The sequence below is a fragment of the Agelaius tricolor genome, unplaced genomic scaffold (genome assembly GCF_023055355.1).
Source record: "Agelaius tricolor isolate 1412-34295 unplaced genomic scaffold, bAgeTri1.0.p SCAF_15, whole genome shotgun sequence".
In the NCBI taxonomy this organism is placed as follows: Eukaryota; Metazoa; Chordata; class Aves; order Passeriformes; family Icteridae; genus Agelaius; species Agelaius tricolor.
This window is the reverse complement of record NW_027269275.1, coordinates 7,240,001-7,262,500: the sequence shown is the minus strand read 5'-3', so window position 1 is coordinate 7,262,500 and position 22,500 is coordinate 7,240,001. Positions and strand designations below refer to the sequence as shown.

The window sequence follows — 22,500 nt, the reverse complement described above, 5'->3', positions numbered from 1 at the left end:
CCCTGCTCATCAGTGGGATGAGATTACTTTCTCCCTTTCATGTCTCTAATTCATTTCAAGGAATGAGCCACAAAAGCATGTTTTAAGAATGAACAGAAATTGTGCTGTCGTACCCTAGTTATGTCTCACCACTACTTTCTTGTCATGCTGTTTATGAAGATTTTTAGGGTTCTTCTCTGGGGCTGTGGTGGATCACTCACTGAGCCAAGTGTAACTGCACAGCAGTGCTGCTGTGGGAAGCTTACTGTAATAAATTGGTCTGTAAGGATTCATGGTGCCATTTTTTAGTGCCAGGGAGTGTATTAGACACTGGTAAACTGGCCCAATTTGACCTAAGTGGAACTGTCTTAATTTGTTTCCAGGCAGCTTGCTGCCTGTACCTTTAAAATATCTGCTTTACATAGTCAGTGTCAAATGTGTTAGAATAATATTAGCACAGGTAAGTAAAATACCTTTTTATAAGGCTTTAAATCATTTCTGTTACAGTTTAATGTGTAAAGCTACAGATTTTCCCAATTTGTTCGTAAGGTTATGTATCACAGACCTTAAATCATTTAAGGTTTTAAACCTGAGGGGTTCACTCTCAGTCATGAACTGGAAAGCAGATTGCAAGAGACATTGACATGCTGATCAATGACATGAAGCCTCCAAACAAATCAGTACAGGACTTTAAGAGATGAAGCCTTACTATGTTCTGTCTGTCATCAGAATTTATAAAGCATCTTAGTGAAAGCCCCTTGAGAATCATTCCTAGAATTTTGCAAGTCATGAGCGTGTATGTAAAAGCTGAATTTTTTTTAACACAAGTAGCCTTGTAATAGCATAGCAAAAATGTGCTCTGTGATGTTGGTGTAGGAGTACTAAGAACCTGTTTAGTGAGATAACATCTTTTAGAAACCTAACAGTTTATTATCTTTGTTTCTGTTTGTTGGCTTTTGCGTTGAATGAGCTGCGAGTAAGCACTAGAAAGGTATATCTTCAAGAATTTAAGACATCAACAATAGCAGAAATTCGAGACAAACAAACTGTCACTGTTTTTAGGTGGTGTGCAACTGAAAATGTTGGATGGGACCTATGTTTATCTGCAGCAGTCCAGGAATTTGCTGTTCCTATGTGCTCAAATATAGTAACTGAAATTCACTTATTTAAATTCTAAAGTGTTATGGGCCTTCATAAATGGGATCTGAATCCTATCTAGATGCAATTTTATGTTTAGGAAGACCAAAACTGATGACAGAGGTTTCCTTTACCCAGTTACAAACTGATTTTTATTCTCTTCAGTCAGCATTGTAGGTGCTTCTCTTGACTTTTGCAGTGGTTTTCTTCTCCTGTAGCTGGGTTTGCCCATTGATCTGGGGTGCTGACTTGGAGTAATGCCTTGTACCTGCTCACCACCCATTCAGCTCAATAGCAAAGTGTCTCATGAGAGGACAGGCTTTGCTGTTCAGGGCTTATCATTCAAATTCAGAGATAACTGGCAGGTAAAACAAAACTGGACATGAGGAGAGAGCAGGGAAGAACGCGTTCCTAGGTATGATTAACAATGGGAATGGCAAATCAGGTGATTACTGCAGGATAGTTGGTGCTTTGCTGTGGAAATGTGAGTTTTAAAGAAAGGGCTTGAAGCTGTAATTGGAGTAATTCTCCTGTGTCAGCAAAGTTGTATGGCAGAATTATCACTTGGAAAAGGCTTTGAAACACGTGGCAAAGCCTGGCTCAGTCTGCAAGCAAGGAGGGAGGCAGTGGGATTTGGGAAGCCTTATGGTGAACCATGACAGTGGCAATGAGCATCCTGTGGTTGGTGTGGTGGGAACCAGAGGGGAAAGAGGAGGAGGAGGAGGTGGGGACAGAGTGGGACACTGCAGGAGCACCTTGCACTGGATGTAATCCTGACAAGGTGGAGACTGCAGAGACCAAGAGAAGTGTTGTATCAGTATTGCACTAAGGGAGGGCTGTGCTGCTTAGTAGTGAACTTCTGTTTTCAGAATTATTTCGTGCTGTTTTCATCATCAAGAGGAGCCCTCAAAATTGTTGTTTGCCCTTCAAGCCAACAGACAGCATTGAGCAGCAGTCTGGTGCTGTTGGTGCTGACTGACTTAAACCCAATGCTCCTGATGATTTCCCCCAGAAATGAAGGCTGGGATTTTGTCCACACTGCCCACCATGGCAGCCCTCAGAGCAGTCAGTGCTTCCCTGGGCACCCAGTGCTGCTAAGGTGAAGCCCTGAGGCTGTGGTGCTGGAACTGTGGTTTCAGAGCCTGCTGTATGAAAGAGTTGGGTTGATGTAGATGTACAAAGTGTATTATTTGGAAGTGACCTTTAATTTTATTTGTTAGACATTCATAGGAATAAACATAGTTAGAATTCTCAGTCGTAAATTCTTCAGATTATAGCTTGAGTCGAGTGAACTTTATTTTGCTCTAAGAACGCCCTTTGTTTTTGTCTCTATTTTGCTTACTAATGTAATGGCCCTAAATTCACTACTGACAAATATCTTGGAAGTATTCTGCTTGGCTTTTACTGCTGGCTCTTATCTGTTTTAAGTAGGGTTTATTAGATGAGATCATCTACAAAGGACTTATTTCTGTTATAAAATGGAATTAAAAAAAAAGTAAAAATACAATTAGTAGCTGTTCTCTTTTTACTCAGTTTGAAAGATTAGAATATCAATGTCAAAGAGAATAACTGGGTTTCTGGAGTATGCTATGCAACTTTTGTTTTGTCCTGTTTTGTCCTCTTTTGCTGTACTGTCTAGGGGAAAGGATCAGAAGAATTTCATTCTGTTCCTCATCATTATCTTGAGAGGAGGTTTTCCCTCTCAAAACAATCCAGAACTGAAAGAAGTTTTCATTTCCAAATATGAAATGACCACCAAGTATGTACATTATGAAAACTAAAAAATAAAATGTGTTAATCCCATTAATATTGTAATTCTTAATGCTCTCTGCTGTCCTGTAGATTGCCTGCTTGAGGTGGCATTGTAATATTTTAATGTAAATGTCTGATTCAAACACTGAGTTTTGACATATTAAATTTCTCACAGGTTTTATTTTTCCAGTTGTGACCTTCAGTACCTGTCCTGTGTCTTTTAAGAATTTCCTCATCCAGGGAACAGATTGGCTTAAGAATAACTGGTAAGAATACTTATATTGTTCTCATAACATTTTCTTCTGCTTATGGATCTGAGTCTAGCTTTGTTTTTCCAATTAAAAAAAAAAGTAAAATGAGGTACCTAAATTAGATTTTTAAATCTCTTCTGGTGTGTTTTTTATATCTTCAAAAATATTATGTTTATGTCTTGCAAAACTTTTTATTGTAGTTCTTTCAGGCTGTAGTGAGCTACAAATAAATTTTTTTTCAAGAAAAAATTCTGCTTGGTAAAATCATGAGCATTCATCTTCATGCAGTTGATATGTAATAATTGTGTTGGGGATGAATCATCATTTATTACTTTATCATCAGACTGCTGATTTAAAAAAAACCCATGACACTCCTGATTAAATTAATTTTATCATTTTTTGTTTTTTTTTTTCCTCCTGTAAGTTCAATAGAACATCTCATGCATATTATTAAGAACCATATTCTGTTGTGTATTAGCATGAGAAGAACACCCATGAAAATCAGTGGGTGGAGGGGTGTACTACATTGTAGATGTGATTTTCCTCTGAGCTATTCCAGTGCAGCAGAAGAAAAGCTCCTGTAAAGTCTAAGAAATCAGATTGGTGTGGAAATAGGTGTGAAATCAAAATTGGGTTATTTGGCCCTCAGTTTGAAATAAAAGTCTAGCTTCCTAGGAAATAACCAATAATTAATTCCACATTCCACATGCATTAATTGATCTTTAAATCAAAATTTCTGATAGCTTCTGCTCCCAAATCAAATTCTTATGTTATTTCTTTATTTTAATTGTTATACTGGGTTGTCCATTCCTTTTTATATCTTGTGAATTAGTAGAAACTCTGTGATTCAGAGGAATTGTGCTGATTTATAGCTGATGTGAGAGGATATCCAGGCATATTAAAGCTTCAGTACTGCAAATGCATAAGCAGGTATTGAATTACTGATGCTAATGGAATTACTCACGTGAGTAAAGTTGAGACGTAAGTGTTTTCAGGATTGATGTCTGTACTTATGAATTTATATCATTTAAGAGTATGGCTCACAATTTTTAAAACTTACTAATTGAATGTGAGCTACTGGATTTCATTCTAGACAATTGACTTGAAAAGAATTACAGTGACTTGATTCTAGAATAATTCCATCAGCTTCAGAGAAGATATGTGGATTTTTTAATGCTGTAAATAAGGATGTAGTTTGACCAATTCACTTCACTGATCTCCACTAATATCAGGAAATACTTGCCAGAGTAAAGGAGGAGCACAGGACTGGACAATTAGTGATACAAATGGTTTCAATCAAATGGTTAAATAGCTCAGCAAAGACGTGGTTCGTTTTGTAATAGCATTTGGAATCCAAATAAAACCATCGGAGGGATGTGCTGTTTGTTGTGATGTTAATGCATAAAACAGAAAACTCTCAGCATGTCTTGAATTTCAGGGGGGTGTTAGGAAGCCATTATATATTAGAAAAAAGAAAAAAATTCCAAGCCCACAAACTTAAAATACGCCTGCAGAAGCTCCTACTCAATTCTAATTAACAAAGCTTACCTTTCCCTTGACCATAGAGGTCATCATGTAAACTATTTAAATTGATAGTAATATTATGCAGCATGAAATTAATTTTACATTGTATACAGTTTTTATTGTGACTTTATCTTGTTTCAAAAGTGCTTACTTTCTGATTTTGTGGATATTACTGACTGGATTACTTTTATTTTGGTTTTTACACAACAGTTATATTAGAAATTTGCTGTTTTATTCTTACCTTCTTAGTAAAAATCCTTTTATCACACAATGGGTAATTTATATCCATTACCAGCCCTTTCAATCCTTTTCAGTGGTGCTGTCAGTGCCTTTGGCACAGTAATGATTAATGTGATCTAATAATAGTGTGCCATTATATTACCTTAGTAAAACATGTACCAACATCCTATTCAGATCTACCAAATTCATAGCTTCCTATAATATTTTTGTTGAAAGACAGGATTACTATTTTTCAAAGAGGAATTTTTTTTTTTTTTGCCTTTAACATATTTAATGAAATTCACAATTCTTTGCCATGGTAATCTTAGTGCATGCATTGATGGGTGAATTTTATATCATTCTGCATTATTATGATTTGTTAGGCAAATTGTTTGACACGTAAAGAAAGATATGCATTACATTGTTTTGCTTTGTTAAGGGTGCATTTTAAGCACTCGCTATCTTCTGATTATTCTGCTGTATTTATCATAGAGAGTATATTTAGATTGCAGTATGCAAGAACAAGTATTTGGGCTAAAATGTGCCTTTTTCTACATTCTAATCGAGATAGTGCTGCGTTCTGTAGAAGGCAAGCTCTCTGCTCCTCTGCCCAGCAGAACCAGTTTTGGTTATGGTTCCTTTGCTGTGGTGCTTGCTCTTTGGCACTTTCTTGCCTTTTTTTTGCCAGTAGAAACGTCCGGAATGGTGCCCAACTGTGAGCTAGAAACTGGGATCATGCCTGTAATTTTCAACCCAAGGTAAAAACACCAGACAGCCAAAGCCGCACGGATCTGCCCCATACCTGAGTTTCACCCAGGTATGGCATTGCTTGAGCCCAAGCTCCAGCTGTCAGGTACTGCCAATTCACCCAAGAGGCAGAGAAATGGTCCAGAGAACATATTTTTTGGTAATAAAAAACTTTGGTGCTTGTGGAAGTGTTGTAGCAGTGTGTGTGACTGCCTTCAGTCCAGTTAGGCACCAGGGGTGCCTGGAGGGGTTTGGTGCTGCTCTGGCATTGAGCACTGACTCCCCCAGTCCTCTGCAGCAGGACTTTCCAGTCTTGGGTTCATCTGTTTAATAATGCTCCCAGTCAGCATGGCTGAAGAGTTGGGATCACACTGCATCCTTACAAAGCATCTTAAATCTTCATCACCCCAAGATGTCATTATTGCAGTCAGGGAGTCACATACTTAACACTGTCGCAGCAAAATCGAAATGAAACAGCATGTCCACATTTTAACTCTACTTTGTGATGTTTGTTAAATACATACTCTTACTGTTTCATCATATCACAATAAATAATGAATGAGAAAAATATTTTAATCTTGTCAATACTGGGAATGTCTAAAAACAAGCAAAGTGTGTGTATGCATTTATGTGGATTCCTTATTTGATTTAAGCTAAGCGATACAGCTGTAACATGACTTGAAATATGCAATCAATGTAAACGAAGAAAAATATTTTGAATGCAGTATATAAACTGTGTGGTTTTTTAGACATATTTTTAGGAAAAAAGAGAAAGATTGTGATTGTCATACCATGTAACAATTATACTGCCACTGGAAATATATGCAGCAGCTTTATTTTCTGCCACGGTAAAGACAATCTTAAGTCTTGGTCAAAGACATTCTCATCTCTTCCACGTAGCTGATTCTTCATGACATAACAAGAAATGAAGGGGAAAATAAAGCCTGAAATCTTGGTTTAGCATTGTATTCAAAAGGCTTAAAGAAAGTTCCAAAAGATGCTTCCCTGTTTTTAGTAATAAATAGTTAAGTACAAAATAGAAAAGCCTTTTTACCCTCCAAAATTAGTTTACTAATGGAGATATAATTATTTAAAGCTCTAACTGAGCTGTACCAGTCTTGAATTAGAGACGCCTTAGGTTTGCCTGTGTATTGTGCAGATTGCATTGTACCTTACTGCTTTATTGCTTCTGCATCCTGCAGTTTTACCATCCTGCAGTTTTACTGGTGAGGGCCAAGCTGAAATGTAAAATGATGGCTTTTTTTTTGGCCTAAGAATAGAATGGTCAGTGAAAGGTTTCTCCCTCATTTTTCCACATGCAACTCAAAATAGATGTAGTAGACTGCAGAACAGACTTCTCCATGGTCTAAAGCATTTTCAGGGTCTGGTTGGTTTTTTTTTGATATTGTTCTGTTCAGTGAGAGATTCTTGTACCAAGTGCTGGGGGCACCAGGTTTGTCAGGGCTTTTTTATGCCTCTTTCATTGGTAAAGTCAGTGAATCAGCCAGCCAAGGATTATTTCATCTGCACATCTGCCCATCTTTATTCTGATGGGACAGAGGCCCTGGTGTGCCATCTCTGGAGTAGGACTGGTTAGAGGAGGGAGAAGAGGACCCTGATGCAGCTGCACAAGCTGTTAAAGAGCCCCATTACAGTTCACTGCCCTTGTTTGAGCTCCTGCCCGTGTTGCTGTACTGTGATCCTTAACACACTTGGGTAGGTTAGGAAGTGGCTTCTTTTGTGTGACTCTGAAAGAAAGGCCTCCCAGTAAGCAGAGGAAGAAGAATAAAATGAAATTAAAGAATCTTGGCCTAGTCTTGAAAGATAGAAAAGCACAAGAGGAAAAGTATTTTTGACTTTTAAGGCTAATTTTATCTCTTGTGAGGCCATCAAGTCAATGAGTAGAAGTGGCGACTGGAAGTTCTTGGGTTATATTGCTCGCCACTGGATTACTGTGTGACTTTAGTAATGAAACATAAATGTTCTCTCTGTTCCCCAGTGGACATAATACCATTTACCTGTCTCAAAAATGCTTTGTAATTTAATTAACACTTGGAGTGCTCTTTGAGCTCCTTAGATAAAAGCAGGCAGAATGAGTCAATTGTTACAGAAATCCCAATTTATCCCCGTTTAAAAAAAATTACACTTTGTCTTGACTTTTTCAAACCTCAGATAATGTTTGATAGGAGTTTTGGGCTTTGTTCTTACTGGTCCTTGGAGTCACTTATTCTTAGTGATTTGCATAGGCACGGTGTAGGTATTACTTTTTTGTTCAACAGAGTATTTTGGTGGATCATAAATTACCAGTCCCTGTGCTGGGAATCTGCTTCTGAGGGAAGCATACATTTTCAGAGGAGAGTTTGAGTTGTGCTAGACAAGTTCTTCATTATTCTTCAGTACATACCTTTCATTATTTTGGGGGAAAGATTTCTTAATTTTTGGTTGTGCACTGGATGTAATAGCTCAGTTTTTGTTTCATGAAGTTACGCTAAATGTTACTGAGAGAGAAGTGTTGTAACTACAGCTCTTCCACAACCCTGTTTCATTACCACATCCTGTCCTGGCCACATCACTGACCAGTGACCAAACCAATTCTTGTGTAACCATTGCCTGGAAGTACAACCTGATCTGCCTTTGATTGAAATAATTGTATAGATGCTTCTGCTTTGTAAGCCAGCTGACTTGTTAAGTTGATTTTTGCACCTGTGCTGACCTCCAGTAAAGAATTTTATTTTTCAGCAAGCAGAAACACTTGCAGCAGGTGAGCTGAAGCTCCATCCATCCATGTTTTCATCTTGTGTTGGTAACAGCTAGATCCTTCCCTCAAATCCTAAAGCCCCCCTTGTTGCTCCTGGGTACCTAATTCATTCTCACACTTTTTCATGCATTCATGAGGCTTTTGCAGCCTACCCCTCACTTTTCTTTTCAGAGACTGTGGATGCAGCACACACATACCTGGATACAGCTGGGCTCAAAGTGAGGTTCTTGCAAAATGTCTATGTTCATACATTTTCTCCCTTTTAATCTACTTTCTACCACTGTCTTATTTTAACTGCTCAAAAGGAGTTTAAACATGCTCCCAGATAAGGAGATAATCTCAACAAGCATCTTATCACTAGCAAAAATGTGGCACACCTGTTTGCACACAGGCTTGATGAAATATCTCAAAGTTATGCTAAGCAAGTCTGCCATTCCCTTCTGGTATTAAAAGTGTCATTATCTTGAAGTTCTGAGATACACTCTGTGTAACAGCACATAATAAAACCTAGAAGGAAGTTTGTATCTTTCTTATTCTTTCCTTCATCTTCTCCAGCAGTTGTTTCAGAAGAGCCCTTCTGCTTTTGCTTTGATAATTTAAACAGACAGTCTGATGCAGTTGTGACAAACAGGGCTGACTCTCAGCTCTCATGGAAATCTGGCAAAGTCAGAGTAGCTCAAGTGATCTGCCACTGCTTTTTAAAAATATTTTAGAGTAATACAAGCTCCATTTATCAGAAACTGTTAATGTCTTTTCTGACTTTCCTTCTGTATAAATTTTACATTTATTTCACTTCTTAAAGCATATTCCACCACAAAAGAGCTGGAGGAAAGGCAGAGGGAGATGCCTGTGGAGTTGATACCTCTGCCCAGCTGTGGTGCTGGGTAGCAGGGCTGGGAGGAGGTGCAAGAGTGCAGTAGCAGTGCAGGCACCCATGCAGGACTTGCCCAGGAGCAGCTTGTTTTGAGAACAGGTGAAAATGTGCAGCTCCAACAGTCTAAAGCAGCAGCTTCTCTCCCTTTCTCCCTCATGCCCATTCCCTGGAACATTACATTTTTTACTGCAAGTGTGGCTGGATAAAAATAGAGCACATCTTAAGGCTCTTAATAGAGATCCCAAGTGTTGCTTTGAATGGACATTGTCCTGTGAGCTCAACAGTAGAGGAAAATTTTTGTGTTCCTTTTCTTTCCTGTGGGTAACTGCACATTTCATAGCTGACCAAATATGCCAAGACTATGGAAAAAGAGAAAATGGCAAGATGACTATTTCCCCAAAACAGTAAACACACATTGCAGCCTGGCTTCTTATTTGAGAATGCAAGATTTTACTTTTTGAATAACTACTGTATTTTAACAATAGGCATCAAGTGGTTGCTATGTGATACACAACAGTGTTTTTCATGAACTTTTGGCTGCTGAATAAGCCCAGCAAATATGGGTTCTTACCCTTTTAGTTTTCTGGGTCAATTCATTTTGCACAAAGGAGAGAATGATAATTTGAGTTGTAGGCAGAGAATGTTTTCTTCACATGGTAGGGAAGATGAAAGCTGTTTTTATTTGATTTCTTTTTAAATTAAAAATTATAATTCTTTATAGACTTACAAATAATTATCTTATTACTAAAGGCATTCCATAAGCATGTTAGAGTTTTCTCTGTAAAATAATTGCTGATTGTCACTGCAAACTTAAAGTGAGGGAGAGTGAGGGGAAACAAATATATATACAATGTGTATGTGTGGAAGTTATTTTATTTTTTCAAAATGGTATTTGATTGCCTCAAAAGTAAAGACTTAGGCAAATGCTATTTGTTAGGTGGTGCTGGCTGATTATAGACCATATAGAGTTGTTTTCTGAACTGCTGCTGTCTAAATGCTCAGCCCTTTCCTGCTTATGTGTCAGAGAGGACAGCGTCTATCAGATTTAGTTGGCTTCCTGATGGGACACCACATTGAGGGTGCTTTTATGTTCTTATCTTCCCTTCTTCTGTTGTTGGAATCCCATGGAGCAGGATTTCTGCAAAGTGTGGAGCTAAAATCTGCGTGAGAGCAGGGGCTGGCACTCAGAAATGGGAGGGGAGGGGGCAGGTGAGGTGGTTGAGGAGCAGGAGGATGTCAGCAGCTCCTGGGAACACACAGAGGAACAGCATCAATGGCACCTTGCAGGAGGGAGGAGGAGGAGGAGAGACAGGGATAAAGGAGAATCTCTGGGAGAGGGGAGGAAGGGCATTTGAGTTACCCAAGGGAAGGGAGAGAAATGATTTCTCGCTGTGCAAAGGTACATGAGAACGTGTACCTGCCTCTGGTTTCTCAGTGCTGAAATACTCATTTAATTGTAATTAGCTCTGGAATAAGTGCACTCACAGGGGCCTACACAGGAAGGCTTTGGCAGAAAAAGATGGGCTTGGTTTGGAGAAGAGAGAAGTGGAAGTGTTGCTGAGGGCAGCTCCATCAAGTTGAAAGACAAAGAGGATGGGTGGAAGGTTTATCATGCTCTTCTCTGAGGTGTTTCTAAGCCACGAGCTGTTCTGTCCTGGAGCAGATGTGGACAGGCCTTTAATTAGACTTGGCCAAATTAATGGGACACAGAGTTTATGTGACAGACTCACCAAGGCTCTGGAGGGCAGCTGGCTGAACCATGGGAGTACTGGATTTGGTTTCTCAAGGAAAATACAGCTCTGATTACTCTTCCTTGTGCTGTCTGTGTATGACAGCATCCATCAGTGCTCATCCATCCACTGAAGTGTCACAATGAGACGTGTTTGAAAATGACAAAGATGTACAAATTTCATCTGAGCATTGTGGCTGTTCATTCTCTAAGGCTCTTTTCTTAGCCCCTCACCATGTGCCAAAACACAGCTCTAGAGCAAGCTCCAGAAAGGCTCCAGTCAAAGCCATCTCTCCTCTCATCTGGACATAACTTCAATCAATTCTCACAGTGGCTGTAGTTCTCCATTTGTGTAATTTACATAATTCCATTAGGTTGAATAAATTTACACACATTTCTACCTTCTTCTGCTGGGGAGGTTTGTGTTGGTTGTTATTGCTTTGGGATTTTTGAGCATAGTCAAGCTCTGTCTGCATGCAGTCACTGTGGCAGATATCAGCCAGCAAAGCACCCATGTTTCACCTTAAAGATGTCCTGACTGAGAAGAATGAAGGAAGTTACAATGCATCCCAGGTCACTGCATCCTGACAATGTTCAGGAAATTCTCATCTTCCCTCCACATTTTCCTAGTTGCCCTTCTCTTCTCTATTGCCTCTTTTTGGTTAAGTTCCTTTCAAATTCAATTTTAAGGGAAATACCTTTTCTCTTTGGTCTCAGACACAGCAACACCCCTGTCCCACAAATGATAATAGGGATTGCTTACTCAAATAGAAAGAAAAATTCTTTTATGGATGACATTTTTATTTTATTTTATTAGATGTTCCATGTAAAGCATTTATCATTGGAATAATTTTCCCTCTCAAAGTCATGTCAGACACAAAGCTGTCTTCAGGGCTATTTCTTCTAGTTCACTGGACAGCTGTTCTGCCTGAAAAGAAAGAAAAGATCATATATCAATCAAAGACTTCAGGAGAATCCTTATGTTCTTTATCTAATAGGAAAATCCTAACTGTGAGTTCTTGATCTTCTGACTTCTGCTTTTTCAGTTTGAAGAACTGCATTGATATATTTTGCAAGACTATCTGTTGGGTTTATTTTTTTTTAATGTATCTTTTGTGTGTCGTTTTGATGCTAGGAGGGTGTTACAAACTCATCTGCACTGGTGACAGCCACATCATAAGCAAACAGTTTTCTTACTCCTGTGACTTGATTCATCCTCCTCTGAATGTCACTATGGGCAGAAATTAGTGCTGCTTAGCAGAAACAAGGTTCTCATCTCTGCTGGTGCTGAACTACTGATTTCCAGTGGAAAAAGGTTAAAGGGCTGAAAGGTATGCCCAACCTGCAGCCTTCTAAATTAGTACAGATGTCTGTATTTACTCATCATTCTGAAGTTCTGTAACTCCATTGCAGTGACATAAGTAACAGGGAATAATTTTTTTAAAAAAATATTTTATTGCTAGTTATTTATATACCCCAGTCTGCCATGCTAACTTAATGAAGATTCAAAGTATATTAGAGTTCCTGGCCTTTAGAAAAATATTCAGAGTACTTATACAATTTATTAAACAATGTGTATGTACAGTAGCAGAATTGAGATTAGTGTGTGTCCTTTCATCTGTGAGTGTGAGGTGAGACACAGAAGTGATGATGCTCCCTTCCAGCCTAGCACTGATCACCTTCCAGACTGGAAACCACATCCTCCAGGCAGGGATTCCTGGCTGTGTGAAGTTGTGAGCTGAGTGTCAGAGCATCTTTGCACTGCACAGGTACACTGGAACCAGGCTGGAGGCTGGCTTGGAGACACAGGAGCCCAGGGGAGCTATTAACCAAACTTGGACATTTTTGCACAAGGGAAAGAGAAAGGCAAACTCAGCTCCAAGGAGATTTTTGTATGCACCTGTTGGTGCCCTTTAAAGCAGTCTGTTTCATGTTCATGCTATGTTGGCATTGATGGCATCTTCAGAGCCCACACAATGCCATGTGGGGCTCAGCAAGACAAAGATTTGCAGTGTTTTGATGTGTTTTGCTGAAAGAGACCCTCTGTTCTCTCAGCCAGCAGACCTTGACTTTGGTAAGGCTTTGCAAGGGCTGTCTGGCCTGGATTCCTTTATGTAGGATTGCAAGCAAAATTAAGGCATGACGCAGCTAATTATGCAGGGGAAAAGAGGTATGAGAAAGGAAAGATGTGCCAGCATAATTGCTGTAAATTCTTGTATTTACATATACTTAAAGTCGTCCTGATCCCAAATTTCTTGAAGCAAATGAATTTATTGATTCTAAGCAGATCTTGGATCATATGGCTTGCCACATTGGATCAGAATATTGGGCCATCAAGTGCCATTGATTATGACCAGGAGCAGAAGATTTAGAGCAAGAGGCAAGAAACCTGTGATCAGTCATTGTAGAATAAGCTCTCCTTTAGGATGCTGTAATTATAAGCAGGACTCATGGCCAGTGTACAAACTGTGATAGCTCCAAACAAAGGGAAAACAATTGGGATGATTTAATTCGCTTTTGCTTTGAAATAATAATAAAAAAAATCAGTTTTATTTAATCAATAGACTCTAGGGTTTGATGTATGGATGAAAACTTACAATCAGTGGAATAATACTTCTGGTTAAGCACTTCTCATCAGGAACTTGTTTGACCTGTGAGCTGCTTCATTTTTTAAACTTAGATGTCTCTATTATAGAACTTCTAAAGATCGTTGCAGTGCCAGCATGGGGAGTGTGTGTGTGTGCTTTAATATGGATGCATCTCGTAGGAGAGGAGATAAACCTTTTTCTTTGTATACAGACACATACATGATTTATCAAACATATTGTATTACTCTGTCTTTACAGTAAAACGTACAGTGGATGTGAATTACTCTATCTGTGAAGGATTAGAAACTCTGATGTTCTGTCTTGTATTCAAGAAGAGGATTATTCTGCAGATAACGTGCAGATAATTTACTTTTAGTGAAGCAGTGCAGTTTAAGGACCGAAAAATCAACTTTGTTGAGGCAAAAGGAGTAGGAATTGGTATGGAAAAATATAGTGTAGTTGACCACTCATGGAAATTTCAGGAGACCATCAGAAATATATATATTTATTGAACAGTTGTCATTTCCATCTTCCTAAAATGGTCTTTTGATTAAAAAAAATTAAAAATATGTTGTAAATGACGAGTACCTTGAAATTCACCAAATTTATTGCATGCATTGGCATGATTGGTATGATTACATGCCAACAGCTCATTTGAATATGAAACATCTGTACATTATTATTTAGGGATTTTTCATCTGTTGATTTTAGAAATGAGGATTTTATGAGTCCTTGCATGCATAATTGTGTGTTACTTATATACATAAGCAGTCAGTAATGAAAGAATTGGCCAAAAACATACTGTGTATGGTTTTGTGATTAAGAGAGGAAATGCAGTGTATGAAGAAATACAATATGCACTGCATTTGATTTTAGGTGTGGCAGCAGCAATTATGATTTTGTAACAGTGGAAGTAACATGACAGTTCAAAAGCACAGTGAGAAGATTATGCTTTCTTATACACAGCAGTGTAAATTCTTAAAATAACAATGTAATTTTTACATTTTTCACTGGAAATCAAGATAATCCAATTTAGAACAATTTATTCTCAACAGGTATGGTAAAAAAAGATATATCATTCTGGAGCGTGGTATAATACATTAATTTTTATGAGTGAGTTATGAAGATGTACAACTCAGGACCTAGGATAAACATCATATTCCTTAATTAATCCATTACATTATGGCACATATGTGTCACTTTTATTACCCTAAAATGAAAAATGTTGGGGAAAGAAAAAAAGCCTGTTTTTTCTCTGTATTCGAAAACCTTTCTTATAAAAACATAAAATCTAATGCAGCAAACTCTATTAATGAGTTAAACATCTAAATTCCTTGAAGACTTGTAAGATAAAGAGCCATCATCTTCTGGTAATTGTTCAAATACGTTCTTAGCTCAAATATATTAAAGCTTCTGCATGCAGTTTCTATATGTTTAAATGAATCCAGACAACTTAAATTCCAGCTAGAGAATGCTGGTGAAGCTGTGATTGTGCAACAATATAGGAACATACTGGGAAATTAAGAAAAAAAAATGTCCCTTTAATATCCCAAAATGCAGTGATGTAGATTCTTATATATTCAGAAGCCACCCACAGAAATCTACAATGAACCTTTCTGTCATATGGATATTATCCTAGCCAAGATTCTCCCTTCTGCCCCAGCACAGATCTCCAGGAATCTGGTGAATTTTTTTAATGGATAGGAAACTCATAATTTCTAGAAGAAGGGTGGCAAAATGTCCTCTTTGCTGGAGTGCTCTGGCCTCACCTTAAGAAGTTGTTCCCTTTGTGTTTGAGTGTGGGTGGGTATCAAATTTTAACCCCAGTGTTTTATTTACAGATTGGAATGAATATTAGACTTGTAATTATGAATATTTTGTATTTGCAGTAAAGGGTCTACAAGAGCATTGGTCACCCATTGATTGAAGAATTAGATCTCACCACACTCCAGCCAGGTAAGTTCCATCAGCCCTGCAGCTCCCAGCACCTGTGCCTTGGGGAGGTGGGTGATTTTCTAAACAGCAGTCACTGGCAGGGCTGCCCAGGGCATGTCTGGGAACAGACACCAGACCTCCCTCAGTTCCTGGTCAGAGACTTCTCAATGCAATTTATCTCTTTGCTTATCTAATGTGGGAGCTGTTTTCCCAAAATGTGGCATTTCACTTGTATCTAAGTGCTGGAGCTGGGTGCTGAAACAATAACTGCATCTTGTCTACTGCACTGCACTGGAACTTCCTGGTATCAAACCCATAGATTGTGAATGTGTGCTTTGTGAGCCCAAGAGCAAATGATCTTTTACATATCTGTGTGAATGCATTTTCACGTGATTTTACAATGCTGGGTTATCTGTCACTATTTGTCATTTCTAAAATCTGATACTAATAGAATTTAGTATTTGTCATTTTACATTAAAATAAGAAAAGACATAAGACAACACAAACCAAAACACTATTAATGAAAAAACCAAATTAGAGATTATTGTGTATTGAAGACACAAAATTTAATACAAATTAACACAATACAAAGAAATATGTTTTTCTGCTATCTCAGTATTAGAAGAATAGCTCTGCTTTTCTCCATATGTCTGTGTCACCAGGTTGTTATTTCTTTTGTTTAGTCATATAATAGAATGTGTTGAGACATATTATACTCAACTTGTGTAACAGCCTACAAATACTGATTGCAGTTTGAGCTTGTTATGGAAAAGTATTGCCCTGTGGATTGAGAAAATGACCAACAGCGGACTATAATCTATGAAGCTGAGAGTAAAATTGCCAACTAGAGGTCATTTTTCAAACCAAGGGGCAATAGTTTTCTACTATAAACTGAATATTACAGTCAGTATATGTTTTATTAAACCATTTCAGAAACTTGGGAGCAGTTTCATTTAAACTTCTTGCTTGATGTGGCTCAGAGAACAGGCCCAGGGCAGCCCACAGAAGAGGCCTAGTGCAGTCTGTATAATAAATATTCTGTGTACTCAGTAATTATGAAGGCTTTAGGGCCTTGATGGTGAATGGCCATATCCTGCCACCATTCTGAATCCTTAGCAGCAATTGAAGTCATTAAGATTTGTGTATAAAAATGAGTGCAGGCTGCTGTTTTTCACTGTAACACTGACAAACTAGAGCCCAACTATATAGAAAAGCCAATTATGGCTATTGCAGTCTAAAAGATTAAAAGGAAAATGCCTTTCCTCCTCCATATCCTCTTACTGTTTTTCTCCCCTACTGAAGTATGGAGATGATGGCACTCATACAGGGGTGATTGCCTTAGTCAGTAAGAGGATTTCCACTCTGGAATAACAGAAATGACAATAAATATGCATGGGCAAAGTGAAACCTTTAACCTCTCCTATAACACACCTTGCTTATCCATAGAGGGTTCTGCCACCCTCTGCCTGGGAACAGAGGTGTTTTCTGCAGCCATTACCTGGAGTGACTCTTACATGTTAATATTTTTTCAGTACAAAACCCTTAGTGGCCTTCAGGTTTTAAGAAGAGTGATGGGGAGTTCCAGCTTCTCTGCAAAAGTGGGGTGCAAAGAAATATCAGAAGGACCACAGTGGCTTGGGCAGAAGGAAGCCAAACAAAATATTTCACTTTTTCCTTGAGAATCCTTGATAAAAATAATCTTGTTTAGAGCTCCTTGTGGGACCTCTCCTTAGCTTTTTTTGCAAGCTTTGACATCAGTTCGTCTACCTTGCAGGATTTCTGATTTTCTATTTTGGGGCAAAGCTCAGAATCTGATCCTGGTTTTGTGGCATAACCATATCACACCCATACTACTATCTTGTTCACAGCACACATATTTAAATTCCTGCATGCCTAAGTTGGGAATTCACATGTCACAATCATGCCTGTAAATTGTGTGTTCCCATGACCATGATTGAAGATTTCTATCTGTATTTGCCAGATTATTGCATAGTTACAGCTATAGAATGGGCAAATTAGGAGAAAAATATGTTTTTCTACTTGGAGTTTTTAAAAGCCAGACCTTACATCCATATGGGTGTATATATTATACAGACACAGACATAATTTTCAAATGGTCATAATTTTAAAGGTCCGCATAAAACTTCACCTCAGCAAGGGTGATGGATTGGGGTAATAAAAAATGGAGCAGCAAAAGTCCTGTTGTACATCTAGTCCATCTTCTTGACATTACAGGATTGTTCCCAACAGGGTACTTGCTGATACTTTGTCCAGAGCAGGTTTAAATGTCCCAAGCAGTGAAGTTCCCACTAAAGTTTGACAGACATAATTCAAAGGATATTTTTCTGACCCTCTATCTTAAATTGAACAGTTTACCATGATATGTTGGTCATAACTTCAGGGACCTGTCCTGTGTGCATCTCCGGTGCTTCCGGGCTTCCAAATATTTGCAGAAAATCTCCATAAATTACTTTGGTATTGACCATGCCATTTTCTCTCATCCTTTACCTAACACTGTCACTGGGCAGATTGTGAGGGTTTTTAAGACTGGGCCAAATGAAAATAATGCTATTAATTTAGTGCTGCATGTATTGCCTAATATATACACACTATATATCTGATTATGTATCTAGTCTGTGTTCATTTCTAGGAGGATGTTGTTTAGAGGACTGTCTGATTGTATTGGGCTTCTGCAAACATATAATTAATCTCATTTTTAGCAATGCTTAGCTCCAAGCTGATGGTGTAGAAATATAGGGTTATTAGTTTCTAGAACATTTTTATTATGCACTTTCTATTCTGATTGACAACTATTAATATTTTAAAATGACAGAACTAAAACTTATGCTGCCAGATAGCATCAAATGTAATGTATACTAAGTAAACAGAAGCATGTGAGCAGGATAATATTTATTGTATAGTTACACAACAATGTGTAAGAGACTAGAGGGAGAATTATTCTTCAAGAGGGATATTTGATATTTTACGCTCTTTAGAAATACAAACATAGGACTGAACTTTGTACCCCGTTTCCTCAGGGTAGCATGCAGATTTTATCATCTATCCTGGATGGGTTGTTCTTGAAAGCTTCCATTCTTCACCTTCCTTTCTCTCAAATTGTCTGTATAGAGATGATGGGGAGAAGATCCTTCCAGGATGAATTTTATGGCTCTTCTGCTTTACCATTCGATGTTTTTTTTTGTAGCTCCAGCTGAAATTTCTGCTGAACTTTTTTCCTTGAGAGAAACTGTCCTTGAGAGCTTGACTGTCCAAGTCAGGTCCTGTTGGGGAAGAGGCACAGTCAGAAGTGTTGTGCAGTAGGAGATTGATGAGGAGAAGGATTGTAGCCACTGTGCCCAAGTCAGGTTGCAATTTCTCATATGGGAAAAAAAAAATTAGCCAAGCAAATAGTAATTTTGTCTTTAGAACAAAAGGAATAGTTACTATGAAGTATATGCAAATTTCCCATGTTTTTCTAGTGAATATTTAATATAAAGCAATTAGAGGCAGGATAAGAATTACATAGCTTTTAAAAAACAACAAATGAAGAGGCTCCTATTTTCATGACACAATTCACCCATCTAATATTACTTATGGAATTCAAGTTAACAGGAAGGAGCTGGAATGTTTCAGAACCTGGTTCAGAAGGTCATTCTTAGGTCTCTGTGCCCCAACTGCCCTGCTGGAGCCAGGCCTGGCTTTAGAATGGGATGGCAGAGATGTGCATCTCCTGAAAACACATACAAATAATTCAAACAAAGTGAATGGAGATGTAAATTCTTGTGCTGTGTTAACAAGTAAATTGATAAAACTAGCATTAGTCAATAAGGAGGAAAACTTCAGGCTTTTATTTTTTTTTTTTTTTTTGTAAAATAATTTCAGTTTGCATCCTTAAGAGCAAAAATTAGTATAATTTTAAAGAAGTTTGTCAGGCACAGAATATACTAGGCAGAAGTACCTGGTTTATCTTGTGTAGTGAAGGGAATAAAGCTGTGTTAACCTTGTGTTCTAACTGTAATAATTTTTCCTAATTTAGATCTAGCTTGACTATTTCAGTGAAGTACCATGTGTACCTATCTTTAGCAGAAGATACTCTAAGAGGCAACTCTTAAATTATTCTCAATTCAAATTTTTTATGAATGATGAAGAGTAACCACTTGTGTCCTTTGCCCACCACCAAAACAAGTAGGTGTAAAATGATGAGATAATATCATTAGACAGCTGGTTTTGACAAAAAAAGATTAACTGGAGAAGAGAAGGAGAGTCAGTGAGGTTGATATATTTCACATTTATTTACTGTCCTAGGTAAATGACTTTTTCCACTCATTGAGACAAAAAGTATCCATGTGTGAGGTGTTTTAATTTTTCCCTGAATGTTCCTTTACATACAATGCCTGTCTGCTACTGGGGCTGTTGGGCAGCACTTTTAAACAATTGCAGTTTCTAGCTGCAATTAAAATGTTGTTAAGCACGAGAATATATATATATATAAAATACGTGATCACCCAGCATTTATTATGAATAATGTTTGAAGTTCTGCATTCATTCCTTAAACAGATCACTTTATATTTTATTGTTGTTAAATTCTCTTTTGGATTGCAACCTTCTCTTTTCTCTGAAGTGCCCGTGCTTGACTGCTGCAGCATTCATCCACTGTGCCTTCTGCACTTCCTTCAGCTTTTCCCTTCCTTGCAAGTGGTTTTCCTCTTGGCTTGTGCTTGGCATCAGGTTGATGCCATTAGCAAAAATACCAGTCTTAAAATGTTTATTATGAATCTGGACTGGTGAGGGAATTGCAGGTGCTTGTGGAAGCACAATTTGGGAATAGTAGTTCCTGTCGATCAAGGCAATGTGTCACCGTGCCTGATGTACTTGTGAATTGTTATCAATCCTGTTACCAATTTCTGTCTAATCCCTCCTTGTCCATCTGTGATGCTTATGGTTCATCTCTTCTGGGCATTAAAATTCACATTTCAGAAGGATACATCTAATGAGCGACCCCACTTTGGGGGAGCGGTGCCATGTTGTGATGGAATAAAGTGTCATGATGTCTTAGGTAAATAAGCCAATTGGTCTGAGAAGAGGAAAAAAACCTCATCTGGCAGAAAAAAAAAAATAAGAGGAGATGCTGTTGGTGTATGACTCCCACTGAAATGAGGGTAGTACCCAGCAGAACATCCATGAAGAAATGTGCTATCACATGTGTAATTAAAGTAAGGATGGTTTGGATCCTGTAAAGTGCCTTTCAGGTAGGATTTCTGGGTTTTGCAGCCATGGTTCCTGTAAACTTCTCTACTATAGTCCAGCCCAGTGCAAACTGTAATGTTTTGTTCTGAGATTTGGGAAGAATTGCGTCAGAGATGTTACTCATAGGAGTCTTAACTGCAGCCTTAGATCACCAGGGTCAGGATTTCAATGCCAGTACTGTTCCCATTTGAGCATCTCCTTTGTCTCCTGTAATGTAAATCCTATCCTCAAATGCTTGGGTAGGGTTGGCACTGATATTCAATGGGAGAAAAGGCATCAGAGATCAGATGGAAAATATGTATGTTCTGCATCTGTGTATTGTATGTGGCAGCCAGGCAAAGTGATGGAGCAACGCTTTAAAATAAACAGGATCTTTATTATACAGTCAAATGGGGAAAAAGTGGATGTTTCTATTTATCAGTTGGGGTTTTTTTTGTCTTGGGTGTTTCTATCTTTGACTGATACAAATATTTTGGAATCTAAACATATCTCTGCAATACTGTTGTGTCTTTGTTCTGGATTTCTTTCATCTTAACTTATCAACACAGTATATGAGCCATTTTATCCTACAGTGTGATCATCATCCTAGTGTGTATTTGCTCATTAATGTCAGGTTAAGATCTAAAGAAATACGAAAGTAGGAGTGAAATTTCTTTCTTTTTTTTTGTTTTGTTTGTACTAATCTTTTTATACTAATAATGATGGAAAAAGGAAAAACTGTGCTGTGACTTTAGCTAAAGAAAATATATACACATTTTCCACAAGTGCTCTATTGCTTCCAGACTTGGGTTGGCTTAAATATTAGAACTCAAATATGATCTTAAAAAATGTGATCAAGTCTCTCTTTGGAGTAGGGACTAATTGGTTTGGTATTTAGAAATAATTGAAATATCCTAATAAAATATGCATTAGAAATAAATGTATATGAAATGCACAGTCTAATATTTATATTTTTTCACTGAATAGATATTTTTTTTACCCATATCCTTTGCATAAGTTCATGAACAGTTGGCAAGGTCTGGTTTTTATACACCTGATTGTACATAGTGAAGAAATTTTAAGACGAGAAAGCACCAATGGGAAAATGTAAGAGCTAATAATTTTTTTAAAAAAATTGTTTGCTAATGGGACAGACATTTGTTACACAAGCTGTCTTCTCTCTTTTCCTTTTTATTTTCCCCCAAAAAATTTACCCTAAAAATATTTTTAGACAGCTTTTGCATTTCTAAAAAATATAGAAAAAAAAAACTGAAACAGCTTTCTGATTTCAAATTAAAAAACTGAAATTTTCTGGAAGGGTACAGACAGAAGAAGGGGAGTGGGCCAGGCAGGCCACAATTTACACATTGGGTGTATAATATAAGGTGTTGAAAATTCTCACAGCTGGAACCTGCTCCTCTCCACAAGCTAGGCAGGAGAAGAATTGTTCCAATCTTGGTCATATTGGCAGGAGCTGTCCCAGTAGCAGCTCTGGGTGAGTGGTTTGCAGAGGATGAGGCTGGCAGAGGGGAACCCACAGCAGGGTCCCACGGGGAGTGATGGGCTCTGGTCCTTGTGCTGACTGCAAGGGTCAGAGGAGGCTTCCCAGCTGAGCAAAAGCCTCAAGAGCTCCACGTGAGGGATTCCTTTTCTTTTGGGGAGCTCAGCTGCAGGCTGAGGGTGTTGGATGGACCAGGCTCCTGCAGAGCTGCTCCTCATGCCCCACCCTCCACCTGAACCACCCAGCCCTTGACACTGCTTGTGTTTATTCCTCAAAATTG

At 38.2% G+C, this 22,500-nt stretch overlaps 1 protein-coding gene across 7 annotated transcripts in view; it reads left to right on the top strand.

Moving 5' to 3' along the window:
- The window catches only part of ZNF536 (zinc finger protein 536), a 344,409-nt gene that overhangs the window by 52,350 nt on the left and 269,559 nt on the right, over positions 1 to 22,500 (top strand). For 6 of the 7 annotated variants that reach the window (XM_071440306.1, XM_071440305.1, XM_071440309.1 and 3 more), the window contains exons 2-3: positions 3,044 to 3,134; positions 15,448 to 15,514. The gene's annotated coding sequence lies outside the window, so the exon portion shown is untranslated. The remainder of the gene's footprint in view (positions 1 to 3,043; positions 3,135 to 15,447; positions 15,515 to 22,500) is intronic. The other variant, XM_071440308.1, reaches the window with a different exon arrangement.